General features: G+C 42.7%; 1 protein-coding gene across 1 annotated transcript in view; it reads right to left on the bottom strand.

Moving 5' to 3' along the window:
• The window catches only part of ppargc1a (peroxisome proliferator-activated receptor gamma, coactivator 1 alpha), a 183378-nt gene that overhangs the window by 155756 nt on the left and 10570 nt on the right, over nt 1-17052 (bottom strand). The window lies entirely within an intron of this gene.

Here is a 17052-nt window from a genome sequence, read left to right as displayed (position 1 = left end):
TATTGCCTGCTGTACCTGCATGCTACCTTCAATGACTGATGTACCATGACACCCAGGTCTTGTTGCACTTCCCTTTTTACTAATCTGTCACCATTCAGATAATAATCTGCCTTCCTGTTTTTGCCCCCAAAGTGGATAACCTTACATTTATCCACATTATACTGCATCTGCCATGCATTTGCCCATTCACCTAACCTGTCCAAGTCCCGCTGCAGCCTCTTAGCATCATCCTCGCAGCTCGCACTGCCACCCAGCTTAGTGTCATCTGCAAACTTGGAGATATTACACGCAATTCCTTCATCTCAATCATTAATGTGTATTGTAAATAGCTGGGGTCCCAGCACTGAACCCTGTGGCACCCCACTAGTCACTGCCTGCCATTCTGAAAGGGACCCATTTATTCCTACTCTTTGCTTCCTGTCTGCCAACCAGTTCTCTATCCACGTAAATACATTACCCCCAATACCATGTACCTTAATTTTGCACACTAATCTCTTGTGTGGGACCTTGTCAAAAGCCTTTTGAAAGTCCAAGTACACCACATCCACTGGTTCTCCCTTATCCACTCTACTAGTTACATCCTCAACAAACTCTACAAGATTTGTCAAGCATGATTTCCATTTCATAAATCCATGCTGACTTGGACCGATCCTGTCACTGCTTTCCAGATGCGCTGCTATTACATCTTTAATAATTGATTCCAGCATTTTCCCCACCACCGATGTCAGGCTATAATTCCCTGTTTTCTCTCTCCCTCCTTTTTTAAAAAGTGGGGTTACATTAGCTACCCTCCAATTCATAGGAACTGATCCAGTGTCCATGGAATGTTGGAAAATGTCCTTCAATGCATCTACTTTTTCTCGGGCCACTTCCTTAAGTACTCTGGGATGCAGACTATCAGGCCCTGGGGATTTATTGGCCTTCGGTCCCTTCAATTTCCCTAACACCATTTACTGACTGATAAGGACTTCCCTCAATTCCCCCTTCTCACTGGACCTTCGATCCCCTAGTATTTTCAGGAGGTTATTCGTGTCTTCCTTAGTGAAGACAGATCCAAAGTATTTGTTCAATTTGTCTGCCATTTCCTTGTTCCCCATTATGAATTCACCTGAGTCAGACTGCAAGGGACCTACATTAGTCTTCACTAATCTTTTTCTCTTCACATATCTATAGAAGCTTTTGCAGTCAGTTTTTATGTTTCCTGCAAGCTTACTCTCATACTCTATTTTCCTTCTTCTTATTAAACCCTTTGTCCTTCTCTGCTGAATTCTAAATTTTTCCCAGTCCTCAGGTTTGCTGCTTTTTCTGGCCAACTTATAAGCCTCTTTCTTGGATTTAACACCTTCCCTAATTTCCCTTGTTAGCCACGGTTGAGCCACCTTCCCTTTTTTATTCTTATGCCACACAGGGCTGTACAATTTTTGTAGTTCATCCATGTGATATTTAAATATCTGCCATTGCCTATCCACCGTCAACCCTTTAAGTATCATTCTCCAGTCTATCCTAGCCAATTCATGTCTCATACCATCGAAGTTTCCTTTCTTTAAGTTCAGGACCCTAGTCTCTGAATTACTTGTGTCACTCTCCATCTTAATGAAGAATTCTACTATATTATGGTCACTCTTCCCCAAGGGGCCCCGCACGACCAGATTGCTAATTAATCCTCTCTCCTTACATAAGACCCAGTCTATGATGGCCTGCTCTCTAGTTGGTTCCTCGACATATTGGTCTAGAAAACCATCCCTTATACACTCCAGGAAATCCTCCTCCACAGTATTGCTACCAGTTTGGTTAGCCCAATCAATATGTAGATTAAAGTCACCCATGATAACTGCTGTACCCTTATTGCATGCGTCCCTAATTACCTCTTTGATGCCATCCCCAACCTCACTACTACTGTTTGGTGGTCTGTACACAACTCCCACTAACGTTTTCTGCCCTTTGGTGTTTCGCAGCTCTACCCATATAGATTCCACTTCATCCACGCTAATGTCCTTCCTTACTATTGCGTTAATCTCCTCTTTAACCAGTAACGCTACCCCATCTCCTTTTCCTTCCTGTCTGCCCTTCCTGAATATTGAATACCCCTGGATGTTGAGTTCCCAACCTTGGTTACTCTGGAGCCATGTCTCCGTAATCCCACTTACATCATAACCGTTAACAGCTATCTGCGCAGTCAATTCATCCACCTTATTACGAATGCTCATCGCATTGATACTCAAAGCCTTCAGGCTTGTTTTTTTTTAACACTCTTTGTCCTTTTTGAATTATGTTGTAATGTGGCCCTTTTTGATTTTGGCCCTTTTTGATTTTTGCCCTTGATTTCTCTGCCCTCCACTCCTGCTTTTCTCCTTCCTATCTTTTGCTTCTGCCCACTTTTTACTTCACTCTGTCTCCCTGCATAGATTCCAATCCCCCTGCCATTTTAGTTTAAACCCTCCCCAACAGCACTAGCAAACACTCCGCCTAGGACATAAGTGACAGAGGAACACTGAGAGAATATCTTATTTATTGAAGTAGACTTTATTTAGATAATATGGGCTCAATTTTGGTCCAGTATAATCATTGCAAACAAATAATTGTTTAAATTAGTTGTGAGATTAGGGCAATTTAATTCAACTATCTTTTACTTTTATTTTTGTAGTTTAAGCTTCCATGAATGCTTCTGTTGTATAGTAAATTAACTTTGCGAAGTTTGTCATATGATGTCCTGTATTGCTGTTTGATCCTATTCACATTCTTTAGTCAAGTCATTAAGTTCTGCTGACCTCCAATGTACCTACCTGTGCTGATTTCTTAACTCTCCACAAGGGTTTTCTGAAATGGCCACATACGCTGGCCTAAGTAGATTTGGAGTAACTATTAGCTGGCCAAAGTGACCGAAAAGGCCAAAACTGGTGTAGGTAGCTGGTACTACCCCCTTTTGAGAAAAACTAAACTAAACTAAACTAAAAAAAATCATAACTAACTCACTTACACTGGATCAAATTGAATGTGCAAAATGGGAATTTTTAAGATACTCCAGAAAAATTAAGTTGCTCCAAAAAAAACGGAGCAACTTCTGGCCAATTTTGAGCCCATAGAAACTATGTTTAGTTATATCAGCAACTTACAAAAGCGGAACAACTTATTTTTTCCCTTCTGAAGCAGTCAAGATTCTCCTTTAGAAAAAAAAGTCGATTCGATCTGTCCAGCTTACAACATGCAGGAAAAGCAATATTTCTGAACACTTCCTTAAAAATTAGGTTTCTTTTTACCACTGATGTCCAGTACGAGACAAAAATTATTAGATGGCGAAATGGCTTAGCTTATTCGACCAGGTTGGAGAGATACAAAACTCAAGACTCTTAGACAAGCTTAATCTTTGACTAAATATAGCATGCACAAAAGACTTATCTTATGTATAGCTATCACAACATAGAAGAATATAGTAGTGAACAAATTTGAACATTTTAGTAACTTTCTAATTGCATTATTTTTACAATGTAAATTTTGGTGTATTTTATCTAAATTGCATAAACTGGGCTTATATTGTCTAAAATAGAAAGCTAGTGTGACTTGAATTCTAGTGCTGTGAACTTGCAGTGATTTGACTGACAATGCCAAGGCATTTTTAATCACTTTTTCACATTCTATAGAGACTATGCCGGCTTGTAGCAAGACAGCTGACCTGATACCACCATGTATTTGGATTGTGACATAGTACAGTGTGTCCTCTATGACAGAACTGAAGGCCTTTTATAATTAGATTGACCATTTGTCTCCAGTAAGGATCAGATATTCCTCGAGTCTGCAGCAGGATGATGGCAATTGCCCTTTAGCAGATAAAAGTGTTGCCAAGTTGCAGTGGATTAGGTAGCACATGCTTTGGCTAAGGTGGGCGTGAACTGAAATTTGAAACCTCGGAACTGCCAAGTGAAGTGGTAATGAATGTGGTGGAATGATTGCGTAACAGGTCTGTGACCTGCACATTTGTACTTTCCACATCATGTGCCTGGGAGTGGAAGACTACGGCTGGGAGAGCAGTTAAACATTTAAGTTGACACAACAGCTGTTTCATCCTGATTCAAACACATAAGCAAAGGCACAGTTAAAACAGGATATAATCGGTTCTGTGCAGAAAAGCATGGACAATCTGAACAAATGTGAAAATAAATTCTAAAAGAAAAGATGCTTTAAGCCAAACTCTTGAAACAGCTGATTTTGAACCATTTGGTCAATAAAAAGACTAGTTTGTATTTACTGCAGCAATCTAGTTGGAATTGATTGCGATATATCCAAATAAAAATGTTTATTATGTTGAGGTGCTTTGATCTAACATAATGTGCCAAGGGGTATGGTTTTCCCATCCTCTCTGTAATCTGAGCGCATTCACCTGAAATCTTGCTCTCTGCAGTTAACCTATTTATTGAAATAGGTTAAAGTCGCTACTAAAGTTCCGGGCCTAGAACCACCTCTTATAAGGCCAGAGGAATATGAGAGGACTGGGACTCCCAACACTTGGAGTTTCCACGTCCCCGATTCTCAGTGGGACCTGGGATTTCATGGGTGACATGCTTGGTGAGACCAGACATGCTAGCCTGTCAAACAGGGGAAGTGGGCCCCACCTTGGAGTATACCAAAGTTCTTTCTAAGGGGGATTCAACAATCGCCACCTAAGCCGATAAGTTGCACTGAAATTTGCGGCTGATGGCTGAAGGCAGGCACTATATGCACCCATTGTGGTGTCAGTGCCTACCTCAGCTTTGAAATAAAAGGACTTCCCCATACTCCATGAACATGGCAGGGTCAGCAGCAATGGCCCTGAACGGACATATCCCACTACTTATACCATGATGTACATCATGGGTACAAATGAGTACAGTAGTATCGTGGTTTTGTTATTCGAATAGCAATCCAGAGGCCTGGACTAATGATCCAGAGACATGAGTTCAAATCCCACCATCAATTTAAATTCAGTTTATTCTATAAATCTAGAATAAAGAGGTAGTATCAGTAATGGTGACCATGAAACTACTGGATTATTTTAAAATCCCATCTGGTTCACTAATGTCCTTTAGGGAAGGATCTTACCTGGTCTGACCTATATGTGACTCCAGACCCACAGCAATGTGGTTGACTCTTAACTTCCCTCTGAAATGGCTTAGCAAGCCACTCAGTTGTACCAAACCGCTACAAAGAAGTATCAGCACCGCCTTCTCAAGGGCAATTAGGGATGGGCAATAAATGCTGGCCTTGCCAGCGATGCCCACATCCCGTGAATGAATATAAAATAAAAACAATACCTTCCTGACATGAATTTTTGGCCTCACCATCTTTTTATACAAAATGTACATGATTGAAGTGGTTCAGCACTAAAGGACTTAAGACTTTGTTCGAGCTTGTGCATTAGCTATAGCACTTACCACCCTACATATAACATTCCAAAAGTATATATGTACTATTATTACTAACACCAAATATCCTGATGCTACAAATCATCTAAAACCTCGCTTCTTCTTCTTCTCAGGCAGTCCCCTGGAGTTGAGGATGACTTGCTTCCACATAATGTTATTAGTTCTGAGGTGATTAAAGAATCCGATGCGGGATCTACAGACTCTGCCACAGGTGGGGCAGGTGGTGGTTGAAGGGATGGATGGGTGGAGTGCTTGGTTTGTCGTACGCTCCTTCCACTGTATGTGCTTGACTACGTGTGCTCCTGACGAAGAAACTCGAAGGGTTCGGAACCTTCTCGAATATTTCTCCTTCATTTTGAGCGATTTTGGGCCAGGAATTCCCAAGAGTCAATAAGGATGTTACATTTTTTCAAGGAGGCTTTGAGGACATCATTGAAGCATTTTCTCTGCCCTCCTGGAACTCGTTTACCGTGACGGAGCTTGGAATAGTGTGCTTGTTTCAGAAGTCTAGTATCAGGCATGCGGACAATGTGGCCCGTGCATCAAAGCTGACTGAGCATGATAAATGCTTCAATGCTGGGGATGTTGGCCCGAGAGAGAACACTGACGTTGGTACGCCTATCATGCCAATGGACTTGCAGGATTTTGCAGAGGAAGCACTGGTGGTACTTCTCCAATGCTTTTAGTTGCCCACTGTATGTTGTCCATGTCTCTGAAGCATATAGGAGGGAGTGTATCATTACTGCTCTGTAGACCATGAGCTTGGTGCTGGGTTTGCGGTCTTGGTCTTCAAACACTCTTTTCCTCAAGTAGCTGAAGGCTGCACTTGCACACTAAAGGCGGTGTTGGAGTTCATCATTGATGTCTGCCCTCGCTGACAGAAGGCTCCCAAGGTATGGGAAATGGTCCATGTTGTCCAAGGTCTCATCCAAGATCCATGTTTCATGCAAAGGTAAAACTTAGTTCAACACATGTAGTATGCTGCATCTGTATAATACTTCTAAACTCCATTTTAGTGATGGGAAAAGATTGATAAATTATGCAGATTTAGTGCAATTGTGTAGCTGCTATCTAATACCAAGTCCTAGTGCTTGATTCTTTTCAACATATACTAACGTCATCATCTCAGGTTCTGTATATTTTTGGACAGAGCAAATGAACATTTTGGGCACAAAGGGAATCAAGGGATATGGTGATAGGGCAGGAAAGTGGAGTTGATGTAGAAGTTCAGCCCTGATATTGAATGGCAGAGTAGTCTCAAGGGGCTCTATGGCCTACTTCTGCTCCTACTTCTTATGTTCTTATGAAACAACTTTGGAACTGGAAACTAGAAAAATTGATAGAGAAACGGCTCCCAGGAAACCTATTAACATGAGTCACAAGACTAACTAAGAAAACATCAGAGGCTATTAAAAATCAGGCAAAGCCATTTTACACAAGGTCTAGTAATTGATCAAACCCATAGGCACTGAGAATGAAAAAAACATATACTTGAAATGCATAAAAATTGGCAAAATAAATCTTGGAGTATGTATGAAGTGCTAAGGCCACAGTTATACTATCAATTTCTTACCAATGTAAAGTAGTTTCAAGTATGCATGTATGCATCAATATAAAAATGACAGTATAACTTTGGAGTCAGGACAGCAAGCACAGTAATGCCAAGAAGTGTGAGAGCATCCCTAGCAGGTAGTTTCACACTGATTGGGCTTTGTACTGAATATATTCCCATTCTAGCCTCATGTGCACAGCCACATTTTAAACTTACATACACAGTCTATTGTGGTCTAAAAGCAGCACAAACTCACGTTTGACTCTTTTTAATATGTGAGTACTATCACTGCTGCCTGCACTCTCATAAAACTAAAGATTAGCCAGCTAGGGAGCATAACTCTGAGCTTGCATCCAAGCAGTTATGTGCAGTAATCCTTTGTCACTGAATATAATTTGAATCTACTGGCTGCTTATCGTACCATAGAGATACTGGTCTGAGACTGCTATCTATAATATAATGGCAGCTTAAATCAAATAACCTTTAGAACAATTACAAAATAATCATTATCAAAACAATGGGGTAAAAGTATAACAAACATTTTAACAATCCTATTTACTTTTTCAAAGAGTTGAAATAGTGGCCGGAATTTTCCCAGCCCTAATTGACAGCGGGTCGGAATCCCGTTCTAAACCCATCTCTGTGTGAGTTCCTGACCTGTTAGGTCTGCATGCGGATCGCAGACCCGACAGCAAGCGGCAGGCCAGTTAATTAAGATAGTTGAATGCTACTTAAGAGGATTAAAAGCAGGCACATACAATTTTACCAACCTTTTGACGGGATTACGTCCCTCGGGTAACACGCCAGGTAAATGGAGTCGGACTCTGAGTGACTCTCCATTATTTTGGCTAGTTGACTGCTGCAGAAGTGGTATAAAAGCTACCATTTCACAGCTGTTCACTTTCCAATGTCAGAAGCTGAAGCCTTCATGAATTGGAATAAACCTTCTGAGCTGTATGCAGTTTGAAAGTGTTTGCAATGAACTCTCCATTTACATGTCACCTCCTTGGAGCAACCTCTCTCACTACTGACAGATCACTTCTCAACTTCAGCTGCCATCTATTCCAGCAACATCGGTGCCTTTGAAAAAATCTCACCTTGGTCCTCAGAATCCCACTATGATCAGTCCCAACACCAACATCACTAAACACACCAGCATCATCAACACCACCACCAACCTTCTCCACAATCTATTGATGCTGCACAGGACACAGGGCATCAGCACCTCACCACATTATGCCCAGGAGACCAGGGATGAGCTCACCATGGCCACATTTACTTCACTTGACACTGTACACCCTGGCTGCCATATGATGAGTCAGGCTGGCAAGCCCCACACCAGCCCCATAAAGCACTCCTGCAATGCTTAAGCCATTCCATTCATACTCATCACCATTGTGAGGGGTACTCTTATGTCTCACCATTCACTACAACTCATTAAGCCACTTCCAAAGGTGCAGACAAATCTGTCCAAGAACGCAAAGTGCTGAAAATAAAGATTACAATGTTTGACAACACATCAACATAAACTTTACATGAATATTGGCTAAAGGGCCCAAGTGCCTACACTTGTGAGTTGTTAGTTGGTATGATTGGACAAGGATGAGGGTGAGGGGTGGCTAGTAAGATGGGGAAGTGATAATGTAGATAGAGAGAGCGGGATGTGTGGAAGTGCAAGGTAAGTTGATGTGAGTAAGGATGTGTAGGGGTAGAGTAGGGAAGGCAGGGTGATGTAGATGTGATGAGTGGCACAGCAGGATGAGGTTGAGTGTGGCTTTGCAATAACATTTCGTGATCTACTGAGATCATTGAAAGGTTTGCACCACTGCAGCCAGGTCCTCTTGATGACATCCCTGCTTGTGCCCTCTTGTGCAATGTGCAACCAGGCTCTGTTGGTTTCCTGGGGAGGTCTCTTCCGCCCATTGGAAGGGAAGAGGACCTCCCTGCGTGCTATGACTCCCCCCATAAGCATCTGGAGGGAGTCATGGGAGAGCTTGGGTGCAGCTGTGCACCTCTGTGCAGTGCTTGTCAGTGTTTGCAGCACCTCAATGCAGCAAACCACTGACAGAAGAACTGTCAAAAGCAATGTTCGCATGGTCCCTTAAGAAAACCGGCTGATGACACATCATCAGATGACATCATCAGACCGGCTTCCTGTTAATTGGTTGGGAACCCTGCAGGGCAGGCTTAACAAACCCCAGCATTGGAAGATTTCTGCGAGAGTGCCGGCTGGAGTTAGGAGCATGTTTCCCACACACCACGGACGCCGGTTGCACCCGACTCATCACGGGTGACGAAATTGCAGCCATTATGACAGGATTGTTAAAGTATTTGTTATTCAGCAGGCAGCCACTCAGCTTTTTCTTTTAATTCTGCAATACAGAAATGCGCTTCCCCAAATATCCACCTGAAAGATATTCTCTAAAATGTATATGATCAATTTTAAGAAACACTGTCTTCCTGTAAAGTGTTTGAAAATAATTTATTTTTTGTTTGGGAAAGAAGAGGCTTATATTATTTTCATTACAATGGTGTCATGTACAAGTGACATGATAATGTGCTTTGACATGATTTCCATCATTGCATTGTGTGCTTGTAAACAAACAAAAAATGTTTGCCAAACAATTTTTCATGCAAATCTAAGAAAGCAAGGAACAAGAAACTGTTTTTCAACCTATCATGGACAATTTGTCGTATCATGGATTCTACTCAACCCATTTAATCAACTGAGGAATAGTAGCACACATTTTCTTCCTGTTAACTAAACGTAAATCAATCAAAACCTTACAACTACTAGGCCAGTTGTCTTCCTTGTCATGATACTTCAGTGGTCCCATTAGCTTAGGAATCATCATGTTCACACAGCAGTCGATTATCTCTATCTATACTTATCTTTTCAGCCCTCAGCCTTGTTCCTAAATAGAAATTCGTTCAACTCTTTTTCAAAGGTGTTAATTGTCATTGATATGTCCTTATTATACAGTATAAATGCACACGAGGCCCATACTTGAGAGAAGGTCACTCTGTGACCAGTTACCTTTATTACCAAGACCTCGAGTGATGAAGGTGAGTGGAGCTTCCCCTTTTATACCTGAAAGTCCAGGTTAGGAGTGTCTCCCACAAGTTCACCCCCTTGTGGTCAATGTTCTCAAGGTATACAACTTAGGTCAGCTTATACATGGGTTACAATGATAGTTGAATACATGACATCCATATTATTAACTATTTTTCTGGGAGTTTATTCCACTTCATGGGAAAAAAATCCTTCTAATCTGAAGTCTTCCTAAAGTCTTATTAATATTATATTCAATCTTTTAGTTCTGCTGTCACAGTAATTAAATACTGCCTGGATCTTACATTATCAATTCCTCTCAGCATTTTAAAAACTTGGATTATGTTTCTTCCCAATTTCTTTTCTCTAATGAAAACTCTGTGTATCTTTTTCCATAACTTAGAGCCCCATGTGCTGGAATTATCAGCATTTTTAGCATTCTAGCATTTTCTGTTTTTATTTCTGAAATTATGCTTGTTGCTCTTCTCTGAACCATCTCTAATAAAATAACATCCATTTACATAGAAATATAGAAACATAGAAAATAGGTGCAGGAGTAGGCCATTAGGCCCTTCGAGCCTGCACCGCCATTCAATAAGATCATGGCTGATCCCTCACCTCAGTACCCCTTTCCCGCTTTCTCTCCATACCCCTTGATCCCTTTAGCCGTAAGGGCCATATCTAACTCCCTCTTGAATACATCCAATGAACTGGATGAAGGGAGAATGCCTAAAATTGCAAACAATATTCCAAATGTGGCCTTGTCACATAGCTATAGAATAATGTATTAACAATCTGGAGATACATCTCAGTACATGATTAATCTTGTTGATATAACAACATTTATTTGATACTTTCAATGAATAATCACCCTCAAATCATTTTCCTTTTCTACCTTTGCTAATAGACATTCCTTCATTGTGTACATATATCCTGTTTCATGTTCCAATGATCATGAAGACAGTGTCCCTTTAAATGAAAATAAAATAAACAATGGACATATTAATATTTATTGAGAAGCTAAATTCAATCCAGTTGTTTTTGAACAAGTATAGAAATGCTATCGTTGTTCCACTTAAGTGCTAATCCTTCTAGAATTACTGCACCCAACAAGTATCTTGGGGCTTGCTAAAGTCAACACATTTAATAAAAGGCTACTTGTATTAAAGAAATACTTCTTTAATTTTCTCTTCTTTTAGTTGGGTTAGCCACCCAGTAAGGACTCAACCTCTAGCAATATATTTCAGGGAACATTGTAGAAAAATAGAAATGGAGACTTGAGCGCAGTCAATCAACATTTCTTAGTCAAGTGGAGATTCACAGATTTTACGATAGAAAGAAAGACTTGCATTTATATCGCACCTTTCATGAACTCAGGATGTTGAAAACACCTTACAACCAGTGAAGTACTTATTGAAGTGTAGTTAATGTTGTAATGTTTGTAATGCAGTAGCTAATTTGCTCACAGCAAGCGCCCACAAACAGCAGCATGATAATAACCAGATAACCTGCATTTTTAGTGATGTTGGTTGTATATAATGTTGTACTCTAGTGCTCTATCATGATGGAAGATGGTAAACTAAATTTTGCAATTGTGTGTGACCCTTGCCAGAAGTTTGGTGGAGTGGGAATGACTGATGTCATGACAGCTAACCTTATCGTAATTTCTAGAGTCAGGCTTATTTGAATAATTACAGCAAGTTCCTGGTATTGGAATTGCCTCTGATTAAGAACTCACCTATTGGGTGGGAGGAGGGACAGTGGAATAAATGGGTCCAAGTTTCCAATATCCGCTAGAACGGCACACCTCCGAGAGGCCCACCTAATTTGTGGAATGAAAAGCGCGCCAAAAACTTACCTCATGATTCTCCGAGTGCAGCAGGCCTGTTCAGCAGTCAGCACGACACAGCATAACAGCGGGGGGGGCGGAGCTACAGCCCTGGGCCAAAAAGAGTGCCAGCAGCTGCGCGCACGCGCAGTGGAGTCTGTGCGCGTGCACAGTAGCTCCTGGTCCCCAGATTCTGTGTGCGTGTGCTGCTGGCTGTGTGGGAGGGGCCCGAAGCATGCAGCCCCTAGCCCTGGCCGAATGGGCTCCTGGAGCGGGCAGAGTGCCGATTTCCAGCCTGCAGCACGCAGCCCCTAGCCCTGGCCGGGCTCCCGGTGCTCCTGAATGGGTAAGTGAGGTAGGAACATTTTGTTTTTTATTTATTGATTTATTGAATGATTTTTTTATTTTTTATTTATTGATTTATTGATTTATTTATCATTTATTATTGATGATTCTTCATTGTTAAAAGTGAAGTGTTTAATGCTTTGGAAAATCTCCTAACTTCCCTCTAACTTCCCTTCCCCGCGCCCACCCGCCCACCGCCCCCCCCCCGCCCCCCCACCATCTCTGGCTTACCTGCGCCTAATTCTAAAATGTACGCAAGGTTTTTCTGAGCGTACAAAAGTCGACACTTACTCCATTCTAAGTTAGTTTGCAGTAACTTTTCAGTGCCTAAACTTGCAAAACAGGCGTAAGTGGCTGGTAACGCCCCCTTTTGAAAAAAAAACTGAACTGAAACGAAACTAAACTAACTCACTAGAACCGGAGCAAACTAAATGCCGAGAATTGCAATTTCTAAAATATTGCAAACTAAACTAGTTGCTTCAAAAAAATAGGAGCAACTCCACCTAAAACTTGGGCCCATATGTTGTTGCAGGATTGAATGCAGCAGCTTAAAGTGCCAGGTACTATCATCCAGGAGAGATTGGTGACCGGTAGCACCTCATGACATGGCAGAGTCTGCACTCAGATGATAGTGCAATCTTTTGGGATATCAACACATGTGGTCTCGTGTCTGGCCCTTCTGATGTCTACACATATGGCAAAATGCAGACAAGGCCAGGTTGCCTATGCAGCAGCACAAGAGGCACGAACTGATGATGGGTCCCTCAGTCACAAGAGCTTCACACTGACACACAGCAGTCAGCCACTTCATGCACGCCTTCCTCTCAGGTCACACTTAGGAGAAGCACTAGATTAGTTTCATGAGTTCATACTTCATGAACTGGCACCAAGAGGAAGCACGATGGTAAGAAGTACTAGGCATCTACACACATTAAGGATTTACAACAAAGTTATGGTTGTGCATACACACTTTTTTAGAAAGATGTGGAGTTGCTTTCCTGAGTTAGCCTAGTGAGCGGTTAACCATAGAGAAGGGGCTGCAATTGATGGCATCTTTGTGGAAAGAAGGGGAAGATGTGGACAGGACTGTTAATACAATAGCTAGATGTGGAAATTAGGGGAAAACCTCCTGTGTGAAAGTAGCTGGCAATGGTTCTCCATATCCTTTTCAGCTTGCAGTTCTTGGATTGCTTCAGCCTTCTTTATAGCAGGCAGCACAATCCTTGAGAACCGCAGAGAACCCTGGATAAAATCAGACACCTGAAATGTGCCTTCAACATGGTGTTCTCAATTATGACCGGTAGATGTTTGGACCTCAATATACTGATGCTCAGCTCATGCTGGGATGTCATCAGCCATAATGGCCAAGGATCGTCTAGAGTGACTTTTCCTTCAGGGTCAAAGAGTGCTAGCTCACTAAATTGTCTTAAATGATAGCTGCCAGGTAAACAAGCATTCATGTACATAAAGTGATGCTGCTGGTCACAAATGAGCTGCATATGAAGAAAGTGAAATCCTTTGCTGTCGACGTAAGTGCTGGTATTGATCAAAGCAGCATACGAGCTACATGACTGCAATCTGAGATTTCTAGCACATTCAGAAATGTTGTCATTGTGTAAAATTGCAGTGGCCTGTCATGCTGCTGCCGGATGTCCATGGGGAAGGAGATAAAATTGTTTGCTCTACCAGACAATGCATCCGTGACTTACTAATTTTTCTGTGCACAGCTAATTGGTAATGTTAATAATGTCCCCCATGGCAACTTGTTGTGACGCCATAACATAAAAATTCAAGGCAGTTGTGATCTTAAGAGCTACTGCCAATGTAGCATGATGTATGATGCGGAGGTGGATTGTATGTTGGGTTGCAGCATGTGGTGAAATTCAGTGACAGATTATGTTGTAAAAGTGAAGCACTGTAAAAACTTCCCCTGGATAACTGGAGGTATGTGCATCTCTGCCTGGATATTCTGGTGTGAGTGCATTGGTAGGCGGGTGCCAAGCATTGTCGGTGCTTCTTGCTAAGCCTGGCATCCCTCCATTGTTCCTCATTTTATTCATCCAAAAAGCAAAGATACAGCGCAATTACCAATTAAAAGCCCAATGTGCTCCAGCTTGAAATTGGGAGGTGAGGGGTAAATAGTAGATCTGCAGTAAATGCACAAAAGTGAATGAAAGGCACTAACATAAAATAAACCCCCAAAAATGATCAAAACTAAATTAGAAATAAGGTACATGCAAATCCTATGAAGATAGCTATTGGGCTATTTACATTCACTTCTGCCTCTTCTCTAGTGCGTAGTCTGTTTTAGGCACAGCAAGAACATGACCTGGTGTAAATGAGGCAGACATGATTGAATGTTAGACAGAAATGAAAGAAAATGGGACATGTGATGACATTACATCATTACTGCCTTATTTGAGCGGCTCAAAAACAAGTGGGGACTTCCGAGCCTTACAGAAATTATGTTAGGAAATGTGGCAGGTGCTCAGGTGGCTGGTGTTCCAGTGGATCAGAAATTCCATCTACTTTATGCTAATGGTTGCCCAATTTATTCCACTACAATGGGAAGCCACAAAGGGAAAATCAGCCTGATGGGTCATTGCTTAAGCATTGCCAACGTGTGCCTGGTTCTTTACTGCAACAAGCAGTAATTTTATGTATGCACTGCTCTTCTATCTTACAGGGTCTTAGCTTGGCTCAGTTGGTAGCTGGCTAGCCTCTAGGTGAGAAGGTTGTCGATTCAAGTCTCATGCCACGTGCTGTACCAAGGGAGTCCTGCACTGTCACATGTGTTGTCCATTGGATGAAATTTTAAACCAAGGTCATGTCTGTCCAGTCAAGTTGCTGTTAAGGATCCTATGGCACTATTTGAAGAAGAGCAAGGAATTGTCCTGGCCATGATTCCTTCTTCAATGAACACCACTAAGAGGAGATTAACTGGTCACATCACCAAAGGTTGCATCCTCCCTTCCATGAGTTGAAGGTTAAGCCAGATAGTTTTGTTACTCCTGTAAAATTATAGCTGTCGCTCTACATCTACTCTTCAGATCATCCTAGCCCGGAACCAGAGCACTACGGTCTTCAGTGCGTATGCCCCAACACTGGAAGCTACAGAAGAGACCAAGGAGAAGTTCTTCTCCAGCCTCGAATAATACCTATCCCGAATCCCAACGGATGACAAGCTGATCCTCCTGGGTGACCTTAACGCCAGAGTTGGAAAGGACACAGACCTCTGGGGAGGTGTGATTGTCAGAGAGGGGGTATGGAAACCAACTTCAACAGTACCCTCCTCCTGACAAAATGCTTAGAACATGGCCTTGTCATAACTAACACCCTGTTCCATCAGAAAGACAAGTATAAGGCTTCATGGCAGCACCCTCGCTCCAAGCACCGGCACCTGCTAGACATCATCATCATCCGAGCGAAGGCCCACAAGGACATGCACATCAGCCGTGGCATGACAGGAGCTAATGATTGCTGGATGGAACACCGCCTAATCCGTTCTGTCATCATCATCAACATAGCCCCAAAACAGCGACGGCCGCAGAAACAATGCTGCAGGAAAATCAACATTGGAGCACTCTACGACCTGGCTAAGAAAGGCCTATTCAGCCAGCACCTCACGGCCAACCTGGCAACTTCCAGTGATCCAGAGATGCAGAGTGTCCACAGTGCCTGGTCTGCCCTCAGGGCCTCCATAATTAGCAACTGCGAAGAGACGCTCGGTCACTCGACCAGGAAACACCAAGACTGGTTTGACGAGAACAATCAGGAGATCCAGGAGCTAATAAGCCACAAGCGCAAGGCATTCTTAGACTGGAAACAGCAACACAACTCGAGAGCAAGAAAGCAACTCTACAGATGTCTGAAGGCTAAGGTCCAACAAAAAACTCGCGACCTAAAGAACAGATGGTGGGTGGAGAAAGCGCAGGAGATCCAGCAACTAGCCAACAACCACGACATGCATGGATTCTTCAGTGCAGTGATGACCACCTATGGCCCAAGCACCCAAGACCCTACCCTACTGCTGGCCAAGAATGGAGAGGTACTCATCAAGGACAGAGAGGCAATCAGTGCTTGCTGGAAGGAGCACTTTGAAAATCTCCTCAACCGAGACTCTGTCTTTGACGTGAGTGTCTTTGACTCCATTCCGCAGCATGCAACCCGCCACCACCTCAGCACAACCCCAGCCCGGCATGAAGTAGAAAAGGTCATCCGTCAACTGAAAAACAAGGCCTCAGGAGCAGATGGAATCCCCGCCGAAGCATTAAAACATGGCGGGGTAGCACCTTTGGCGCGAATACACAATCTCATTTCTCTCATCTGGAAGGAAGAGAGCATGCCAGGGGATCTCAGATGTGGTAATCATGACCATCTTCAAGAAAGGCGACAAGTCCGATTGTGGTAATTACAGAGGAATGTCCCTGCTGTCTACCACAAGCAAAGTTATTGCAAGAATACTCCTCAATCGCCTTCTCCCTATAGCTGAAGAACTCCTCCCGGAGCCGCAATACGGATTCCACCTACTAAGGGGCACAATGGACACGATCTTCATTGCGTGGCAAATCCAAGAGAAATACAGGGAACAACACCAACCCCTGTACAAGGCCTTCTTTAACCTCACAAAGCCTTCGACACTGTCAACTGTGAGGGATTATGGAGCGTCCTCCTCAAATTCGGCTGCCCCCAAAAGTTTGTCACCATCCTTCGCCTGCTTCACGATGACATGCAAGCCATGATCCTAACCAACGGATCCACCACAGACCCAATCCACGTCTGGACCGGGGTCAAGCAGGGCTGCGTCATCGCACCAATGCTTTTCTCGATCTTCCTTGCTGCAATGCTCCATCTCACCCTCAATAATCTCCCCGGTGGA

Source organism: Pristiophorus japonicus, chromosome 2 (assembly GCF_044704955.1).
Source record: "Pristiophorus japonicus isolate sPriJap1 chromosome 2, sPriJap1.hap1, whole genome shotgun sequence".
Classification (NCBI taxonomy): Eukaryota; Metazoa; Chordata; class Chondrichthyes; family Pristiophoridae; genus Pristiophorus; species Pristiophorus japonicus.
Note: the sequence above shows the minus strand (reverse complement) of the source record. Positions and strands in the feature narration are given on the sequence as shown.